The sequence below is a fragment of the Leuciscus leuciscus genome, assembly GCF_965113295.1.
Source record: "Leuciscus leuciscus genome assembly, chromosome: 9".
Lineage (NCBI taxonomy): Eukaryota > Metazoa > Chordata > Actinopteri > Cypriniformes > Leuciscidae > Leuciscus > Leuciscus leuciscus.
The window spans coordinates 10,542,972-10,564,150 of record NC_138733.1 but is presented as its reverse complement, the minus strand read 5'-3'; the positions used below and the strand labels follow the sequence as shown (position 1 = coordinate 10,564,150).

General features: G+C 37.5%; 1 protein-coding gene, 2 long non-coding RNA genes and 1 pseudogene across 5 annotated transcripts in view; 2 read left to right on the top strand and 2 right to left on the bottom strand.

Annotated features, from left to right (window-relative positions):
* Positions 1–21,179, bottom strand: part of LOC309506215 (NACHT, LRR and PYD domains-containing protein 12-like) — a 239,496-nt pseudogene that overhangs the window by 42,545 nt on the left and 175,772 nt on the right. The window lies entirely within an intron of this gene.
* LOC309506453 overlaps positions 1–21,179 on the top strand; it is a 191,062-nt gene that overhangs the window by 65,869 nt on the left and 104,014 nt on the right. The gene's annotated exons all lie outside the window — the stretch shown is intronic.
* Positions 1–21,179, bottom strand: part of LOC309506436 (NACHT, LRR and PYD domains-containing protein 3-like) — a 271,279-nt gene that overhangs the window by 171,455 nt on the left and 78,645 nt on the right. The window lies entirely within an intron of this gene.
* On the top strand, positions 1,060–2,392 carry LOC309506490. The gene is made up of 3 exons (XR_014208801.1): positions 1,060–1,307; positions 1,430–1,616; positions 1,725–2,392. It is a non-coding gene; the product is annotated as an uncharacterized lncRNA (long non-coding RNA).

Here is a 21,179-nt window from a genome sequence, read left to right as displayed (position 1 = left end):
CCAGCTCTACCTGTATAGATCTGCTATGGGTAATTCATGTATGCTATATTGTACAGCATCAGCATGTCTTACTCACAGCAGCGTGTCGTTTATGTATTTGCAGTAGCAAGTCCCGTACTTGCTCTACCACAGCAGCGTAGCAGATCTATTCCACCAAGACCAAACATACAATATAAGATAAAGATAAGATAAAAACTTTTATTTATCCCCAAGGGGAAATTTAGACATTACAGCAGCATAAACAGGACAAAAACAAATATTACACTTAAAAAGACATATTGCAACCATGTATTCTGAAGATAAATTATGTAGGGAGACCAAAAAACATTATAACAGACATATAATTAAATATAAATGAATTTGTTTTCATAAATAAATAAAAATCCTAAATATAAGTATATGGGTAAATATACTCTCCTAAAAAAAATAAAACTGGTCCCATGGTAGTGTCAATACTGAGATATGCTGATATTAAAAAGTCTAGCTGCTGTTGGAACAAAGGATCTTCGGTAGCGCTCCTCCTTACTCCGGGGTTGCAACAGTCTCTGACTCTATCTCATACAGGGGGTGGGAGGGGTTGTTCAGGATGTTCGATAGCTTAGCCAACATCATCCTCTCACCCAGAGGACTCCAGAGATTCCAGAGGACAGTCCACGATAGAGCTGGCCCTCCTAATCATTTTGTCGAGCCTTTTCTTATCCCTCTCTGTGATTCCACCACTCCAGCAGACCACAGTATAAAAAATTAGAGATGCAACTGTTGTATCATAAAAAGTTTTCAGTAGTGTCCTAGGACCCCAGTCTCCACAACAAATGGAGGTTACTTTGGCCCTTCCTATAGCACTCGTGTTGTCTGACCACAGTCCAATTTATTGTTTCTATGAACACCCAAATACTTGTACACGTTCACCCTCTCAATGTCCAGCCCCTGGATGTTTACCGGTATAGTATATGAGCCCTTCCTACTTTTGTCTTGGTAGCATTGATGTGAAGGTGATTCAATTCACACCAATCAACAAAGTCCTTGATCACTAGATTTTCAAAGTTGTATGTGTGAACCAGACATTTTTGTTGCTATTAGTTGTGTATGTGTTATATGTGTATTCGTTGTGATGAATATGAATGAATGTGTGCTAGCCTACATAGGTGTTTTCGTTGTGAGTTTTCTATGTTTTAGTGAGCTGTGTTTCATTGAATTAAATGATTTATGTTGTTGCAGGAAAAATGGCCTTCAAGAGTCCAACTAAAATCCCTCATGTGGAATAAAAACAGTTCTCAAAAATGAGAAACCAGTTCTGTTTATTAGCAGTAAGTATTGGGTTTTGAACAGTTTTAGTTCTATGTGGTTTAAATAATGCTTTAATATTTTTTGGAAATGTTGCTACTAAAGTTCTCTTCTTTTTTTTCTTTTGTATTCTGTGTTGGATGAGGCGGTGTGCCGAAGGGAATTGCAGCAGGAGCTGACGGAGCTTGGGGTAATGGTGATGACAAAAGTCGCTGCAATAGATGCAGAAAGAAAATGTTTGTGGAAAGAGTTGGCGGCCACCCAGAGCAGATAGGAGACAACTGAGAGGGAGCTGGAAGTTTCTAGGGCAGCCTTGGATTTAGCAAGAGATGGTTTGTAATGAGATGATGCTGTAAATTGCATTGTTTTGTTCTTTGGAATCTTTGATTATCCACTATACGGATTATATGCACTATAAAATGTATGTCTGTTTTTAACAGATATTTTGGAACTTGTCTTGGAGGACAGCAGCCAAGATGAAGAAGCAGCAGACGTGCTTTCTGTTGAAGGAGGCGATGAAGCTGAATAAACACATCAGTGCCATTTTTATTTATTATATAGGCTACTTTGTGTAGTGTCATTTAAAAAAAAAAAAAAAATTCTTAGTGTGTGAAATATATATAAATAAAAGAATTGTAATTGTTTGTGGTTTTTATATTATGCAGCATACATCCATGTATTTAAATTTGATGAATGTGGAATACAAAGAAGTAAAAAACAGAAATCTGATTCTGAATTAAGAAATATGTTTTTAATTAAGAAAGGGTAATTAAGATGGGTAATTTGTGATAATTTACAATATGTCAATGTTTTGTATTAAAATACATATTGTAAATAGTTATTTTGGTCTTTTGATACATGGTACTAAATGCATTTTATAAAATTGCGCATAACTGGTTACTTGAGACAGTGTAGTCAACAATTAGTTAAAGGTCCTAAAAAGAGAACACTGTCACAAATACATAGTTTGTATTTCTTTAATTGGTTTTAAACTAACTATTGTATTAGTTAATCTATTAATAAATTTTTGCCTTATTAGTCTATAATATTATAGTTCAAGACATTTCATATTTTTTATAACTATAATATTTTTGAGAAGCAAAGTAAATTATAATCATTTAATTATTTATATTCAGGTGTATATTTTTATAGCCTTTATACACTGAACATTTTAATGTAATTTGCTGCTTTTATGAAATGTGTTTAAATAAAGCATAAATGATTTTATATATGAATTTAACTGTTTTAGTTATTATATGTATTTGTGAGTTTATTTGTTATTTGAAATATTTTATGTATTATAGGCAAGAATGCATGTATTGAATGAAAGACTGTAATGTTTGCATCAAAAGAATTGTGTTAAAATAGCCGTACAAAATTAAATCTATGTTAAAAGTCATTGGAAAGTAGAGGGAGAGTCTCCAGAAACTTGTTTTTAATCAATAGTCAAAGTGCTAATATAAATTATCATTGATCAGTTTACTGCTTTCTTGTTGCTTTTGAAGTACACCACACCAGACATGCTGACGCCCTACCATTTCACACCTCTGCAGGTTGGAGACAGAATCTTAATCTTTTGAAAGGCTCTCTTTTGTATGTTTTTTGTATTTGACATTTTATTTGAATTGCTGTGCAGTTCAGGCTCAAAATAACTGAATGAAAAAAATAAAATTTTCTTAAAATTGCTCCCGTTCTTATACTGATGAGGAAATATGGAGAAGCTTTTTACGAGAATAAAAACCTCATAAAAAAAAAATCCAACTAGACAACAATTCATGCATTATTGTCTACGTTGTTCTTTTTATTTTATTTTCTGTAAAGTTTATTTAAAAATGGTTTAGATACTATTTAAGTGAATTGCTTACATTATTTACTATTGTTGTAGAAAAAAAATTAATACTCAATAATATACACATCTATTACAGTCAAGTGTCGGTGCCAGACAGCGATACGCCATTCTTTTGTCTCTATACAAAAGGAGACATTTTCTTATGCGAACATCATCGTCTCATATTGTCAATGCCGCAGTTACAAGTGACCTTTAAGCTTTAAGCACCCATTTACAATGTAGTGCATGTCTGATTGTGATTGTCGGAATAAGAATTACTCTCCATAGTTAAAGGCCATTAGTGATGTTTTGTTTTTTGCTCTATTAAAAAAATGCATTTAAAATAATCTGGCGAGCAAACTCCATCTGTACCAACATCCATCCACCTTAAAAGGATGTCATTTAAAAAAATATGGAAATTTGCGGAATCAAGTTAATGCTGACTCTTAGTATTTAGGCCTACATGAGGCAAAGGTAAAGCGGCATGGTTTGCATTTTTAATGTTGTGCAAAATACTGACTTACAAAGACAAAAACCTTAACTCGCTAGAGTGTGGAACTGAGAAAAAATGTGAGTTATTTTTTTGTTTTGTTTTATACTCTATCGCGTTCTGGACACATAACCTTCTGTGTTCTGCGTCTTTTCAGTATGCGAGGGTTTCAGCTGTCTGACTCTGCCCTATTATTGTGATTGTGAACTTGGCTCGTTCCGCGGATTTATGCTGGACGCTGTGATTGTCTGTATAACCGGCTTGTAACAGCTGATTTGATGTTGTTTGTAACAGTGCACTTGATGCTTCACTATGTTATAGGCTATGTAGTAGCCATGTTGTTCAGGGCGGTGCTGAAGGCGCCGGCGCTGTTTTGGCACTCTGTCAGCTTGATGCATGAGTGATTCCACAAGGTCCGCTACCCAACCTGGGTAAGGAGGGGCGCTATTTCTTTGTTAATTGTATTTATTCCAACGCTTCTTAATGTCTCTTAAAGGACAAGTTCGGTATTTTACACTTAAAGCCCTGTTTACAGATCGTATCTGATGAAATAGAACGGTTAAGATTAAAATTTGGACACATGCTCCTGTCCCGAGAATTTTAGGTTTATTTCGCTTTTGTGGACCTATTTTGCCAAACGCGTCACACCCGTGATTCTGCCGTTGAGAGCTTGAATAATAGACACTCCAGCCCAGTTGGTGGCGATAATGCACCTTTGCCAATTGCAAGCAAACCACGGGCATTTCATTGAATACACAGAAGAAGCAGAAGAAGAAGCGGCGGAGTAATACCGTAAAGGTGCTGCGGTCTCACAGCACGTCCTATTAAGTCAATGGAGTTGGACAAAAACTACGATAAAACCTGTTGGAATGCATCTTTTTCAGCGAAATAAACCTAAAATTCTCGGGACAGCAGCATGTGTCCAAATTTTTATCTTAACCGTTCTATTTCATCAGATACGATCTGTAAACAGGGCTTTAAGTGTAAAATACCGAACTTGTCCTTTAAGTCTTTGACACTAGGAATTCAAGGATCAACTCGATACTTCTTTTGCCTCATATACTACTTAAATGTCTTTGTTGAAGATTAATAGTCATTGCCTTCAACCTCTACAGGACACCTCTGTGATGCAATGTGTTTTCATCTTGACCATTGGCTGAGATTTCTGTGAAGTGCCTTATTCCAATTTGCATAGATTATTATGCTACTCCTGTTTATACCAACAACCATCTTACTGTCTCTTAAGTGTTTGATACAAGTAATTCAAGGAACAACATTCTTTTTGCCTCATATACTCCACTGAACTGTTGGTTTTTAATAAAGACTCAGAGTACTCATTTTTCATTTTTTTTATGGTTTTTCAAACATCAACGTCGGTCCTGTTTGATTTACCTTTAGACCTGTCATCAGTTGTCGCATCCAAACCGCTTCTTGAGCTGCGCTTGCCAACGCCATGTACTCAGCTTCAGCAGTGGAGAGAGCTACGCATGTCTGCTTCTTGCTTCTCCAACTCACAGCTGCTCCACTGATTTGAAACATGTATCCTGAAACAGATTTGCGATCATCTTGGTCCAATTCATCTGAAAATCCAATGCATTCCTTTGGCTTGTCCTTGCTATACAGCAGACCTAAATTCAGAGTGCCATTCAGATATCTCATGATTCGTTTGACAGCCATCCAATGATGCTTTGTGGGTTTAGCACAGAATCTTGCAACATTGTTTACAGCATAAGCAATGTCTGGACTTGTTCTTGTTGACAAATAAAGCAGACTACCAACAGCAGATTGAAATTGTGTCAGATCCAGTTTTTCTTTGTCATCAGAGAGTTTGACGAGCTTCGAGTTCATGTCTACTGGTGTGCTTACTGGCTTTGAATTTTCCATTCCGAATTTCTCCAACACATTTTTGGTATATGTTGTCTGACCTATCCAGATTTCTCCAGCTTCTGGTTTTTGGACCATTTTCACTCCAAGAAAATGAGTTAGCTCACCCATGTCCTTTATCTCAAAGTGTTGTGAAAGCATTTTCTTCACCTCCATCATCCGTTTATCATTGCGTCCAGCCAGGAGAATGTCATCAACATATACAGCAATAATGAACATCTCACCAGTTGCTGCAGTATAAATGCAGGGATCAGCTGTAGTTTGGACAAACCCCATCTTCTTCAGCTTTTCATCTAGAACGATATTCCAACACCTTGGTGATTGTTTCAGTCCATAGATGCTGCGATTTAGTTTGCACACTAGATTTTCCTTTTCTTTGACAACAAAACCTTCAGGTTGTTGCATGTACACTTCCTTCTTTAGTTCTCCATTCAGGAAAGCTGTCTTGACATCCATCTGATGTAGTTGTAGTCCATGCTGTACAGCTAGAGCAAGTATTGTTCTGATTGACTCAAATCTGACTACTGGACTAAATGTTTCGTCATAGTCTGACACAAACTTTTGTGAAAAACCTTGTGCTACTAGACGTGCTTTGTGTCTCTCAAATGTTCCATCAGCATCAACCTTGACTTTGAACACCCATTTACTACCCACTGCTTTTCGATCTTTTGGTAGTTCCACCAGGTCCCACACATTGTTTGCATACAGAGATTCCGTTTCTTTCTTCATAGCTTCCTTCCATTTATCCTTGTCTGGACTACTGAAAACCTCTTTTAGAGTTTTGGGTTCAGTTGTTTGGTTATTAGTAAGGGTTGCACACTCTCCGTAATACTCAGGTGGTTTTCTCACTCTTGTTGATCTTTGAATCTCTTCTTCTGCTGAGCCCTCACTGTAAGATTCTTGGCAGTCAAATTCCACATACCGTTTCACAGTGTCTTCCTCATTTTCAGCAGGCTCCTTCTCAATTTCATGATCAGACTCATTGAATAGCACGTCTCGACTGTAGAACACCTTTGCGAGTTTTGTATCATAGAGCCGATATCCTTTCGTTTCTATTCCATAGCCCAGAAGGATACATTTATTTGCTTTGGGATCTAGTTTCTTCCGTTCATCTTTGGGTATGTGAGCATATACAGTACACAAGTTTAACAACCATTCTGGTAAGAGTGAATTTTTCCAACAATTTTTCCAAGGTAAGCTTTCCTTTTTTATAGGCTACATAAGATCCAAATTGCTTCTAATGAGTAGCATAACCTATGTTTTAGTTAAGTGTCTCTTTACGGTGTTTGGTGTTTTTAGCCCCCATCGGCGCCTTCCAGAAAGCGAGGGGATGGGTAGGTTTAAGGTTGAGGTTAGGGTTAACTGCCTGGAAGGAGCCATTGGGGGCTAAAAACACCCATCGAGCTCTCTTTACAGTCTTCAATTATATTTTTTATTTAGGTATATCGCTGGCCTAAATAAGCAAAGTATAAGCTGCTATAAAAAAATATCTGTCTCTATTAACGACTCGCTTACATGTAATATTTTTTACACATCCAAGGTCCCATTCTTACATTTACATTTACATTTAGTCATTTAGCAGACGCCCTTATCCAAAGCGACTTACAAATTAGGACTAAGTTCAGCGAGTCATCATAAAGAGGCAAAAGCAACAACAACGCAGGAAGTGCTCAAAATACGAAGTTCTGGTATTATTCAGAGTAGCATAAGCCTGATAAGTGATGTTTCAAAGGGAAAGGATTTTTTTTTTTTTTTTTTTTTTTTTTTTTTTTTTATAAGGTTAAGTGCTCACGGAAGAGATTGGTTTTCAGCTGTTTTTTGAATGTTGTCAGGGATTCTGCATTCCGGATGAGGGTGGGGAGAGCGTTCCACCAGCATGGAACTGTAAATGAGAATGTTCTGGAAAGTGATTTTGTGGCTTTCTGTGATGGAACCACGAGACGTCGCTCGTTGACCGATCGTAGGTGTCTGGTAGGGATGTAGACTCGTAGGAGTGAGTGAAAGTAGGAGGGAGCTGAGCCTGTGATAGTTCTGTAAGCAAGCGTCAGTGCCTTGAACTTGATGCGAGCAGCTAGAGGTAGCCAGTGCAGAGAGATGAACAGAGGAGTGACGTGGGCCCTCTTGGGCTCGTTGAAGACAAGACGAGCTGCAGCATTCTGGATCATCTGTAGGGGTTTGGTCGCACATGCTGGGAGTCCAGCCAGAAGGGCATTGCAGTAGTCAAGCCTAGAGATGACCAGGGCCTGGACGATAAGTTGTGTTGCATGCTCAGTTAGGAAAGGCCTGATCTTCCTGATGTTGTGCAGTGCAAACCTGCATGATCGAGCTGTCTTTGAAATGTGATCTGTGAAGGTCAGCTGGTCATCAAACGTTACTCCAAGATTTCTGACCGATCTTGATGGGGTGATTAATGATGACTCTAGCTGGATGGTGAAGTCGTGCTGTAGAGACGGATTGGCAGGGAGGACGAGAAGCTCAGTCTTTGCCAGGTTGAGCTGCAGGTGGTGTTCCTTCATCCATGTGGAGATGTCCGCCAGACAGCTTGAGACCCGTGCAGCTACTGTGGGATCATCTGGTTGAAAGGAGAGGAAGAGCTGTGTGTCATCAGCATAGCAGTGGTAGGAAAAACCGTGTGCCTGTATGATGTGTCCCAGTGATGTGGTGTAGATGGAGAAGAGGAGGGGACCAAGAACTGAACCCTGGGGAACCCCTGTGGTCAGCTGATGTGCTCTGGATACCTCGCCTCTCCATGCGACCTTGAAGGACCTACCTGTGAGATAGGACTCAAACCAGTGGAGTGAAGTTCCTGTGATGCCCAGTGATGAGAGGGTGGACAGAAGGATCTGATGATTCACCGTGTCGAAGGCAGCAGACAGATCCAGGAGAATGAGGACTGAAGATTTGGAAGCAGCTTTTGCGATCCGTAGGGCTTCTGTGACTGACAGTAATGCAGTCTCAGTTGAATGTCCTTTCTTGAAGCCAGATTGGTTGACATCCAGCTGGTTGTTTAGAGACAAGAAGGATGTTAGTTGGTTGAAGACAGCTCTTTCAAGTGTCTTCGCAATGAATGGTAGGAGAGAGATAGGTCTGTAATTCTCTACCAATGATGTGTTTAGCGTTGGTTTTTTGAGCAGTGGAGTAACCCGAGCCTGCTTGAATGCTGTAGGGAAGGTGACAGTGTGGAGGGATGAGTTGATGATGTGTGTGAGTGATGGTAGAATTCTTGGCTTCTCTGCTATTTTTCTCTTAGACTACTGTCTATTCTAACGAATATGAACATTGTGCTTTTTAGCGTTGACGCTACACTTTGCAACTTGGTTGATGTAGGCCTAATAAAATTCACCTCGATCAGATAAACGTTACCTAAAACGTGTCTGTATACTAACATATTTATTTAATATATTTTATATTATTTGCTCTTCAATGGAATGTATGCGCTCACTTCACAAATAATGTAGAACACTTCTGGAAAGGTTTTCTTGCCCCATCTCTTTGAGATGCCCGGCCACCTTCGGCTTGCACCCATTATTTTTCCTTTTTTGTCTCACTCCTCAGCTCATTCGACATATCTGATCCTACCGTTCTTTTACGTGGTTTATTCAACTAAAATTATTTATTTAGCACTGTCCACGTACAATACACTCGGTTTCTTAGTAGCCTATCTGTGTCTTACCTTATCCTGTTACATCTATGCTTCAACATTGCACAGTTTGTGATTGGAAATTGTTGTGTCTGAGCGCTCTATATCTTTATAGAAACTTTTAAATCTTTATCTTTTTTTTTCTAAAGGCATTTACAACGTTTTCAAAAAAGTACCAGGCCTATTAATCTACACGATCGACTATTTTTATTTTGTAGTTTATTATATATAAATAATAAAAAAAAACTCAAACATAGCCTACTCTCAAAATATCTTTATTTGCGTATTATACTGCTACACATATTTCTACTATTACATGCTTGTATTGTTTGCTTATTTATTGTATCTATTTTTAAATACACACATATATTTACCGTTTCAGATTATGGCAGACTACACTTCACCCTCTAAGATTCCCAAAATCCACCACCCTGAGGCTGACGTAATCCATTACATTTTAGGCTACATATTTAGAAGACGCTTTTGTCCAAAACTTACAAAAAAGGAACAAGCATTTCGTCAAATATCAGTCATAATACAGGTTAGAAAATAATAATAAATTGCTAAGATTATCACAAATAAACAAAAGATTTTGATGCACGTCATTCATATTAAATCGTAGGCTATTTTCCACCCATACCCGCTACAATTGAGAATCACTTTAAACATGCAGACGCAGTTAAGACAATTTGATGTATTCCACTTAATATTCAATAAAACAATATACAATAAGATTCGTTAACAACGTGTTCTTCTAAAATGAGGGCGATCGAGCCACAAATCCGTGAGTACAGATTACAAACCCGAACGGATTGCGAAAGCGTGGGCACGGTTTATGAATTTGTGGGTACAGTTTGCAAAAACTGAAGGCACGGTTTACAAATCTGAGAGCGCGGATTAGAAACTCATGGGTACGTTTTATTAATCCGTGGGCACGATTTGTTAAACCGAGGGAACAGTTTGAGAATTCGTGAGTACGGTTTATAAACTGAGCGGACGGATTGCAAAACCGTCGCAACGGATTTTTTTAATGATTTTTTTTCACAGGTGACTTCCCAGGCTCCGTATGTACTTGACTGTGCCAGATTGTATAGCACCAGGAAACAGATGCGATTATTAAACTGGTTTGCAACAAAGTAAATCTATATAATGCTGTGCTGCTTACTACTGTTGTGTATATACGAAATGCCTATTATGAATTAATGCATATAGGCTATTTCTATAAATATTACTTGATATTTACATATTGTTTTCTTTGCTTGAACACTGATCACACAAGTGACTAATTACGTTAAAGAAAACTGAACACAGTAGATAACCGATGAGGAGCCTTGGAGAAGCTTTTATGAGAATACAAAGTCCAACTTCATGTATTGTTGTCTACGTTCTTCTTTTTATTCTATTGTCTGTAGAGTGTATATAAAAATAGTTAAGATAGTCTAACCTGTATAATGACTGATATTTGACGAATTGCTTTGTTCCTTTTTTGTACGTTTTGGACAAAAGCGTCTTCTAGCCTAAAATGTAATAATAATAATAATAATAATTATTATTATTATTATTATTATTTGAGTTTATAACTATAAATTAGTTCACTTAGTAATACATTAATATGTTTGTCATAAAATAATTTATTTTTAGGCTATAACCTAACCTTTTACAGTTTTGGATATAATAGGCCTACATTTTTTGCATAATTTTTGCTTAATGTATTTTCATCGTGTTGAAAAAGTTTGGTGTGAATAAAATAAACCACTTATGAGGAGTAGCTAAAAACTCAGTCTGAAATATAAAAAAATCCATATTCAAACCAAAATATCTTTTTTATTCAAACCTTCGCCCTTTCAGGGCTTGGGCCCTAATAACAGTTCCAATTCCACTTGGAAAAGGAGAAGGAAAATCAGTGATTAGAAAGAAAGGTATGGAAATATGGACATTGACATGTTCAGCATTTTCTTTAACCCCACAGTTTTCACAGTATTCACTATTCCTTTTTCCCCATTAAAAACAAGGTGCCATTCAATCCTGTGTGGTCCACTCTCAGTCTTGTCATTATAGTTTCCTCCCGCCTAGTCCTTTCCTTACATTTTTTAATACTGACAGATTTTTGTATTTTATGATGTCCCCTTCCTTTCGTGTCTTCTTCCCACCATTTCTGCCATATTTCTATACCGTTCTTTCTAATCACTGATTTACTTCTCCTTTTCCAAGTGGAATTGGAACTGTTATTTCCTGCTGTAATGCATCTTTTGCTAGTTTATCTGCACTCTCATTGCACTGTATATTATATGAGGTGGAAAGACAGGTGTTTCAAGATGGGATTCAGGAAGCAGGGCGGAAGTGGAATCTGATGGGGATACCGGGAACAGAAGAGCTGTGTCCCAATGTGAAGACTGCATCCTTCGAAGGCTGCGGACTTCAAACGATGCAGCCTATGCGTCCTCCGAACGACACACCATGTAGCCTTCGTAGGATTTCCTAATTGTGCAGCCAGGTGTTCCCGATTACCGCTCCAGGCGCCAAGCAACGGTGCGAGAGTATGCTGCCATCCTGACAATTCATTTGATATAATTAAGTAAACAGCTATGGAGCCAGAATTGGCTATTGTCATTTTTATGTTTTATATTTTACTGGAGGACCAGGTCATGTAGGCCTACTTTCGGCTTAGCCGAAGATTCAAATGTTCATTTATATCTTACCTTGATGCGATTTTGTAGGCTAGTGTATTCTTTTTATGCACATAAATGGACCATGGTAAATATATTTACACAGGTTTTCAACCCTATTTGAATATAAAACTCAGTTGAATATAAAAAGTCCAGTGCGAATGTTACTCCCACTCGTCATCGGCAGCTGTCAGTCACTGTTGCTAGGCGACAAGAACAATCCTCCGCCGCTAGACCGGTCCGAGCGCTTCAGATGCGCTCTTTGAAATGGGACGGTGCTGTAGTTAGCAACAATTTGTTAATATTGTGACAATAGGCCTACATTTTGTTAGTTTAATTTTCAAAATAACCAGTGGTGGTATGTAAGAAACTACTTCGTTAATACTCGAAGTGATTTTCCCACACAGGACAGCAACACTACAAAATTATTTTACAATATGATGCATTGTTTTACAATAAACTACACAAAAGTATATAGTTTAAATGTATCAACCTTGAAAATATTCAGAAGTAAAATGCAACATATGCAGTAATATAAAAGCAGAACCATCATAAAAACCCTGACAAGGTTTTTTTTCCTCCAGAATTCCTTTACTTTTACTCTTGATACCTTAAGTACATTAGAGTATGCAAGATAAGTTTGCTTAACTAAGGTTTGAAATATATGACTAGTAGTTTTTCCCCAAAGTGGTATTAGTGGTTATTTAAAGTACTTCAGTGTAATAAAGTATCTCAATATTTATTCCATGAGTCAGCCCTGCAAACCTGTTGGTAGCCGTGGATAGTGCAAATATGCAGTCAAACACTCTGGAGAATATCCCAGATGATGTCCCACCAGCAGGAGGCCTTACCAGGGTCTCTATTGTGGAGCCCATCCCGGTCCAGCAGCAAACCAGGGTCTCCCACTCAGCTGAATAAAAGTCTACATCATTTTTTCTTATTTAATGTACTGTAAATTTAAATGTTTATGTTGATTTTGATATGTTTAAAATATGTTGTAAATAGTTGGGGGAAAAAAGTTATAGAAGAATTTGTTTCATGTAGAAATTATGACTGTCATTACAAAAATAAACAATGTCCCGAGCAATGAATTCTCTTTTATTTACACATTTAAAGTTGCATAATTTTTTTTTCCTTTTAAAAAATATAAGTGAAAAAAAGTTAAACAAGAATATATATATATATATATATATATATATATATATATATATATACACATATTTCTCAATGATTCTTTCAAGAGGAGAAAACAGCCTGTCCAATCTCTCTTGTGCTCTCCTCGCCTCTGCAGTCCCATGTCTTCTCTAATCAAGTCCAAAAACTTGTCTTCTCTGTCTTGCTTTCATCGTGGTGCTGGTCCTGGTGCTGATGCTGCTGCCTCTTCTTGGTCACACACTGCTGAACTCGGCCCTGGTGTGTCCTCAGGGATTGAGGCAATGAGGGTGCAATGCCTCTGTCCCAACATCTCATCCATGAGGACAAACCAGGGCCAAGTTTCAGCAGTGGGTTTCCCACTCACACCCTCTCCTGTCCCAGGACACGTGCAATCCTAAGGCAGAGCAAATTAACCATGGCTTGTTAATAACAACAGCACAATACATTTCAGCAAAGATGTGATCTCAACTTTCTTACTTTGTATTTTTAAAATCATATTCATGAATACTCAAATTTGGTTAAAACCTTTGTAGACATAGCTTGCATGACAGCACTACAAAAACACATAAAAGTGAAACCCCATTGCCTTATCTACTGCTTTTCTTATTGTTGTGGGCTTTATAGGGTGAGTGATATTTCTTATTTACACAAGTTAGACAGACTAGTGCATATATTACAATACAATTTTATTTAATTTATTTCGTTTATTTATTTTTTTAATTGCAGTTTAATAAATTGAGCTGTCTGCTCCTTGCTCCCTGAAACAATTATTAAACTAATATTAGCACAAGTTTTGCCTCAGACCACCTGACAAATGAAGCCACGCAATGGTGATGGAGTTAAGATGAAGTTTATAAGAAAGAAAAACTTGTGGCTTTTAACTGTGGTTTCACTAGCTATTTGAGTAAATGAAAACATATAATACTTACCTTTAAATGTGAATTTGCCGTTCACCAGCGAACTCTCGGCCGTCTTTTTTTTTTTTATAAAAATGCTGTCGTCACCGACGCGCGATGACTTATGGGGTAGGATAGTCCGCTAAGTGTCCATTTATGTATCCTTCCTTTCACGGGGAAACGAAGGGTGCATTTGGCGTCGCTTTAGCCTTCGTCGCGCCGCGATGACGCAACCGGCCTTCGAATACGGACTTCGGAGGATGCAGAATTGAATTGGGACAGCCTTCATCGCGCCACGGCAGGGGTCGGCAACCCGCGGCTCTAGAGCCGCATGCGGCTCTTAAGCGCCGCCCTAGTGGCTCCCTGGAGCTTTTTCAAAAATATGAAAATGGAAAAAATATTTTTTGTTTTAATATAATTTCTGTAGGAGGAAAAACATGACAAACATTCTTAACCCTTTCGCACCTACGATCGCATCGGTGTGATCAGAACAGTCAGTGCATGACGTGATCAACTGCTAAATTCAAATGTGCTTTCGCGCGTTGGCTGGCGCTGAGCCAGAGACAGGCGCGCTCAGAGCTGTCATATATCACAACTTTTCAGTGTTTTCAACCACATAATGTTTATTTTAGGTTTCAGACATATAACGTTAAGTACTAAAAAAACAATACATTTAGAGTTTGTAAAATACACACTGATGTTAAAGGAAGAGGCAATAATCCTTTCCATTATAATTAGACACGTTTTATTCATATCAGATACACATTGTGTAAGTAACTTTAAAGTTTACTCTATTCTTCTCCCAGTTCACCAACCACTTACTTTGATGAATTTCGGGAGAAGTGGATGAATTCACGTGTTGTAAATCCAACAGATCCGATTCTCTGAACTGCGTCTGCGGCCATCGCGCATACAGCTCAACTAACGCGATCGTTATGGTGTTTAAACAACAAAATACTTCCACTTGCATATATTTGACAATCGGAATATCAGATATTTCATGCCATATCTAACAAATTTGTGAAAATTTTGAATAAAAAAGGAAAAATGACATAAAAGCATCATTCATTCAGCTCTGTTGTTGCTGCGGTGTGTCACGTGACACGAAATGACGCGTCACCTTGGAAACCATAAAGTGACACATTCTAAATAACGGTCGCCTTGAAAAACTTTTACAAATATTTTAAACTTACGTGTGAAAGGTTTAAAGTTTTTCCACGTTGTAAAAATAATACACAAATAAATAAAACGTAATACATTAAAATTATAATGGAAGTTAAACTTAAAGCACCATCGTACAGCAGAGTAGTCACGTGGTGCGTCATTCTCTCCAGGATGCGCTGCAGGGAAAATAAACATTTAATCATGAATGCTCATTATGTATTTGTAGGCTACTTATCATTTTGATACTAGGGGGCTAATAAAGCTAATATAGACACTTACAGCATGTGATGCCTTCATTATAAGGCTTATATAAGGCTTTTAATTTTTTGCGGCTCCAGACAGATTTTTTATTTTTTTTCGGGTCCAATATGGCTCTTTAAACATTTTGGGTTGCCGACCCCTGCGCCACGGTGACGCAATCGGCCTTCAAATGCGACCTCCGAAGTGTGCAGCCTTTGAATTGGGACTGTCGGTACACGATCCGTTCCACCTGCACGATCCGTTCACGCATGCGCGTAATTACGTAGTAGAAAACGTCACGGTTTTCCTACACTATCGGAACCACGCATGCGATGGCACAACTTGCGGCATATTTGTGTAACGTTATCCCCCATTTAGCATGTTGGATCCTGTACCGACAGGGACACAGCTAAGGAGAGGGAGAAGGGATAAGAATCACCAGAACTGCACTTTTTAAATTTCTTAAAGACACAGGGTTGTTGGGTAGAATATGAGAACACTTAAACAAATAGCATGAAGTTACACACCCCTGTACAGTAGGTGGCGGTATGCACCTAAAAGTTGTTTGCAATCCGGCATTAATCAAGAGAAGAAGAAGAAGAAGAAGAAGGAGAATCGAAACAAAAGATTCGTAAAGGATTCGAAGCTTTCATGACGCAGTTAGAAAGAAATCGCCCATCACCGCTATTTTCTACAATCAGATTATTACAGTCGTTGAAAGTTCTTGAGTTCAGACCGACAGTAAACATCAGTGGACTTAGATAGCCTAAGCAGAAGATTATAAATCATGGAAACGGGTGTCCTGACAAAAAGTGTTGCTCTGCTTTGCTTTTTCTGTCTTTGTGGGACTTCGTCTTCAGTTCAAACGGGTAACGTTAAATGATTACATTTTGCTGCGTTTGTTGGAGAAAGTGAAAGTAACATTTTACGCATCCGGTCTAAAAAATGCATTGGAGCAACAGAATTGAAATTTGATTACGAATTTATGTTACATAGTACATGGACTTTAGTATCTAATATATCAATAATCAGGGTTCGAATTATGATTTCATCTTTGTGGGGGTCTCTTTAAAAAAAAAGAAAAAAAAGTAGGCTAGCTTATGAGAAGGCGCGGTGTATAGCTTACTAATGTAAATAAATAAAAATGTTAAATTAAAAAGCGTTGTTAACACAATTCAATTTAAACAGTAAATTTGGTTTAATTTGTCGTATATATAGGTCTAATATGTTGTTAGTAGTGAGAATTTTCACGTGAATAAATAAACCGACTATTTTAAGCGTGCTTTTAAGTGGTCCAGTGGCAGAACTTTTGCCAAGCGTGTCAGAGGTTCTGGGTTCTAATCCGCACTCGTATTTTTTCCCTCATCAAAAACCGATTATGTTTATCAGTGGTTGTATATCAGGCAATGACACGTTTGTGTACATTTTGTTCTGTAATTTCACCGGAACGAATAGAGAGTCTCTCCACAACGGATTGAAGCGCGCGTCCGAGTGAAGACTGCGCGAGCCACAAGAGAACACAGTATCCGCGCCGCTGATCGCAGCGGCAACGAGCACTTTGATCACTTTATTTAAAAAACAACACATTTCAGCGCTAGATCGCCTCTTATTTATGGAAGCAGATTAGTCTCAAATATAATTCACGCAAAAAACATAATTCACAAATGTGTAGACAATTTCACATGCATGAAACCTAATTCACGTACACACAAAAAAAAAATCAACGTGCGTGAAAAAAAAATATATTCACAAAAAGCAATTCACATGCGCAAAATAAAATTATATACTCATAAAATACATTTCACAAATGCAAAACACAATTCGTAGATATAACTGTGCACAAAAACCTTTGAATGTTTAAAATGTACGAGTGTATTCTTGCATTTGAATGTGCAAATCGTCATTCACGTACGAATCGCCTTAGATATGTGTGTGTGTGTTTTTGAGACTTTGCTGGCAGCATAACACTCGTAACACAGAGCAGTCGTACTCTTTAGCCAATCAGATTTAAGCTTATCAATCGACCAATCAGTATCACGTGAGGGCGGGCCTACCTACATGTTACGTCATCAGCTTTCGACCAGTTCATGGCTGAGCAGAGGTAAGTGCAGTTAATCGTTCATTTCTGTGTTTAGAAGTTTGAGATCATTTGAAGCAATAGTTTATTAACTGCTGTTTAGTCCACATGTGAATATAAACATTTATTTTTAGTATTGATGGATTTTCATGTCCTGTCCACCACACATTCAACCTATGATAATGTATGTAATGACGTGCATATATAGGAGACATGTTTTGATCTGCATATATTATGTAGTTTTATTGTTTCAGATTTACAAGACAGATGATGTATGAAGTTGCAGACAACCAGTACTGTGATCTTACCATTTCTACTGTAATTCATTGAAAACAGTCATGTTGCAAGCCATCCATTTTGACAGTTGTTTCAACAAGTGGTTGAAAGTGATGCATTGTTACTGTATTAATTTGTCTCCTGCGGACTATATGTACACGCTTAAGGAATAAAGCCTTGCTATGCATGCATTATTAAATGTTCTTGTAAGAATTAAAAGATTCAGAAATAGTTCAATTTGATGTACACGTTTTATTAATTTGAAAGTTTCTGAATCCTTTGGGAATAAAATATCTAAAATGGCTTGATCATGATTAATGTTCCTGTTACATATGAAGATCATGAACTGACAGTCTAAACTGTGAAGCACAATATTCAGTACAGAGAAATATACGTCTCTTCAGGAGTTGTGAGATCCAGTCAGAGTGTACTTTGCTTTTAAAAGTATATAAATAGAAGTGCAATACATCAAGTGAAAAGCTAAAAAATGAATTGTGTTCAGTCCGGTCATCAGTAGACCTCTCTGTTAGGACATATAAGATTTTGTCCTGATATTTAAAGTACTAAAACCCTATAGTACAAGAGGTGCAGACAGAGGACGTGGGAAATTAAGTGATGGTATTTGAATAGAGTTTACTGAGTAATCTTAGTCGCATAATCTTAATTGCCTCTCTATGATAAGTAGCTTTGTCTCATCAGCATAAAATCAGATTTGCCTATTTTACTAGGCAAAGTAAAATTAATGCTTCACAATATTGTCCTGAGACCTTAAGATGACAATAAAAAACCTTATTTAAAAACCTTGCGATGACAATACAGCACAAAACATAAGGAAATGCATGTTGAATATATTGCTAACACTCTACAATAAGGTACAATAACTTAGTTAACATTAGTTCATGTATTAAATAACCATGATCAATACATTTGTTGCTGTGTTTGTTAATCTTTATTAACGTTAGTTAAAAATACAGCTGTTCATTTTTAGTTTACAGTGCATTTACTAATGTTAACAAGATTTTAATGAAGTATTAGTAAATGTTAACATTAATAAAAAATAATAAAGGCTGTTCACGTGCAGTTCATTATTAGTTCATGTTAACTAATGAAACGTTTTAATAAAGTGTTACCAATTAAGACATAAATAAAAAATAAAAGTATAAAAGAGAATTAAGAAACAACACGAATTAAGATGTTCGTGACTGCTATCCAGATGTCACACCAAAGGTGAGTAATCCTGATAAAATGCAGGGAAACAAGTGTTAATAATAATTTAACATCATACACAAATGGCAAAAAACACTGGGTGCTCATTAAAATAGGTCTATTCACTATTTAAAGAACCATCTCGATGGGTATTGACCACAGATGATTGTTTTGCAATCATTAGCGTTATTGTAGCTGTGAGAGCTGTCTGTACCTTCAGCTAAAATACAACAAAACAAGCATCATTCTTCTTCATTTTTGACACGATATGGGACATCTGATTACAACAACACTTGCTTACATCAGTTAATAGTTCATAAACTATTGCTTCAAATGATCTCAAACTTCTAAACACAGAAATGAACGATTAACTGCACTTACCTCTGCTCAGCCATGAACTGGTCGAAAGCTGATGACGTAACATGTAGGTAGGCCCGCCCTCACGTGATACTGATTGGTCGATTGATAAGCTTAAATCTGATTGGCTAAAGAGTACGACTGCTCTGTGTTACCAGTGTTATGCTGCCAGCAAACTCTCAAAAACACACACACACATATCTAAGGCGATTCGTACGTGAATGACGATTTGCACATTCAAATGCAAGAATACACTCGTACATTTTAAACATTCAAAGGTTTTTGTGCACAGTTGTATATCTACGAATTGTGTTTTGCATTTGTGAAATGTATTTTATGAGTATATAATTTTATTTTGCGCATGTGAATTGCTTTTTGTGAATATATTTTTTTTTCACGCACGTTGATTTTTTTTTGTGTGTACGTGAATTAGGTTTCATGCATGTGAAATTGTCTACACATTTGTGAATTATGTTTTTTGCGTGAATTATATTTGAGACTAATCTGCTTCCATACTTATTTAACAAACAAATGAAATGAATGCTCTGCTAGTTTACTGAAGATGTTTTATTTATTTGTATTGGTATAGTGCCGCGAGATGTTTCAAAAGTGTTTGGGACAATATCGACCTTAGCAAAATGTGGTGAGGACATGTCCCACCCGCAAATTACGCCTATGCTAAAATAACACTTGCCTGATGGGTTATGCTACTGCTAGATCGGACGTTGACGTCACTTCTGTGAGTTGAGAAAAGTCAGTAAAGGTCCTGGCAGAAAGAGAAGCATAAGGATGTCGTGTGATGACGATCCGAGATCCTGCAAGATCCATGTGTTTGGCATCTTGTCCTATCTTTTAAAGGGATAGTTCACTTTGAAATACATTTTTGGTATGTTTTAGCTTACCTCAAGGGCATCCAAGATGTAGGTGTCTTTTTTTCCGCAGTAGTTTCAATTTTGATATTTTTAGGTCAAACCGTTCTTGTCTGTCAGTCATATAATGCAGGTCGATGGTCACTGTCTCAAAACACAAGCACAGAGTCCAAATTAAAACAATTCCCCGTCGTCCAAATTAAACAATTCCCCATCGTAAGTACACATTGATGGCCTAAGACACGAAACGAGCGGTTTGTGTGAGAAAACGAACAGTATTAACGAACAGGCGACATCTAGTGTATATATCTATGCACCAGTCTGCGTACACGTCAGATCAGATCACTTCGACATGGCTGTGTATAAGTGGTAAAAACGATATAAATACTGTTCGTTTTCTCACACAAACCGCTCGTTTCGTGTCTTAAGCCATCAATGTGTACTTACGATGGGGAATTGTTTAATTTGGACGACGGGGAATTGTTTTAATTTGGACTCTGTGCATGCTCTTTGAGACAGTGACCATAGACCTGCATTATATGACTGACAGACAAGAACGGTTTGACCTAAAAATATCAAAATTGAAACTACTGCGGAAAAAAAGACACCTACATCTTGGATGCCCTTGAGGTAAGCTAAAACATACCAAAAATTAATTTCAAAGTGAACTATCCCTTTAAGTCACGCTACAGTAGTCTGAAGGAAAAAGTGCTTTATTTGTCATTTAAAATAATGGTGCTGATGATTTTTAGAGACCCCCTCAGGTATACGATTTTACTGCTTTCATGGGAGCTCATCCTCTCTCTATGGGAGCTCAGCTCCCACTGGCTCCCACGTAATTCGAACCATGTCAATAATCCTTTCACAGGTCTACATCTGCCATGTGTTTACATTATACACATAAAGTTTGAAGCAAATCGGGTAAAAATAAGAGGGTGATTTCAAAGCATTTTGAAAGTGACACACTTCCTGTTGCCAGTTGGTGGCACTATAACTTTGACTCACAAAAGTCACATCCATGTGATCGGCCTCTTACAACGAACACACTGTGGAAGTTTCATCAAGATCAGTTAACGTATGCTGAAGTTATAATACACTTCCTGTGTCCCTTATTTGCCATAAATTAGTTTGAGCATGTTAAGGGCCC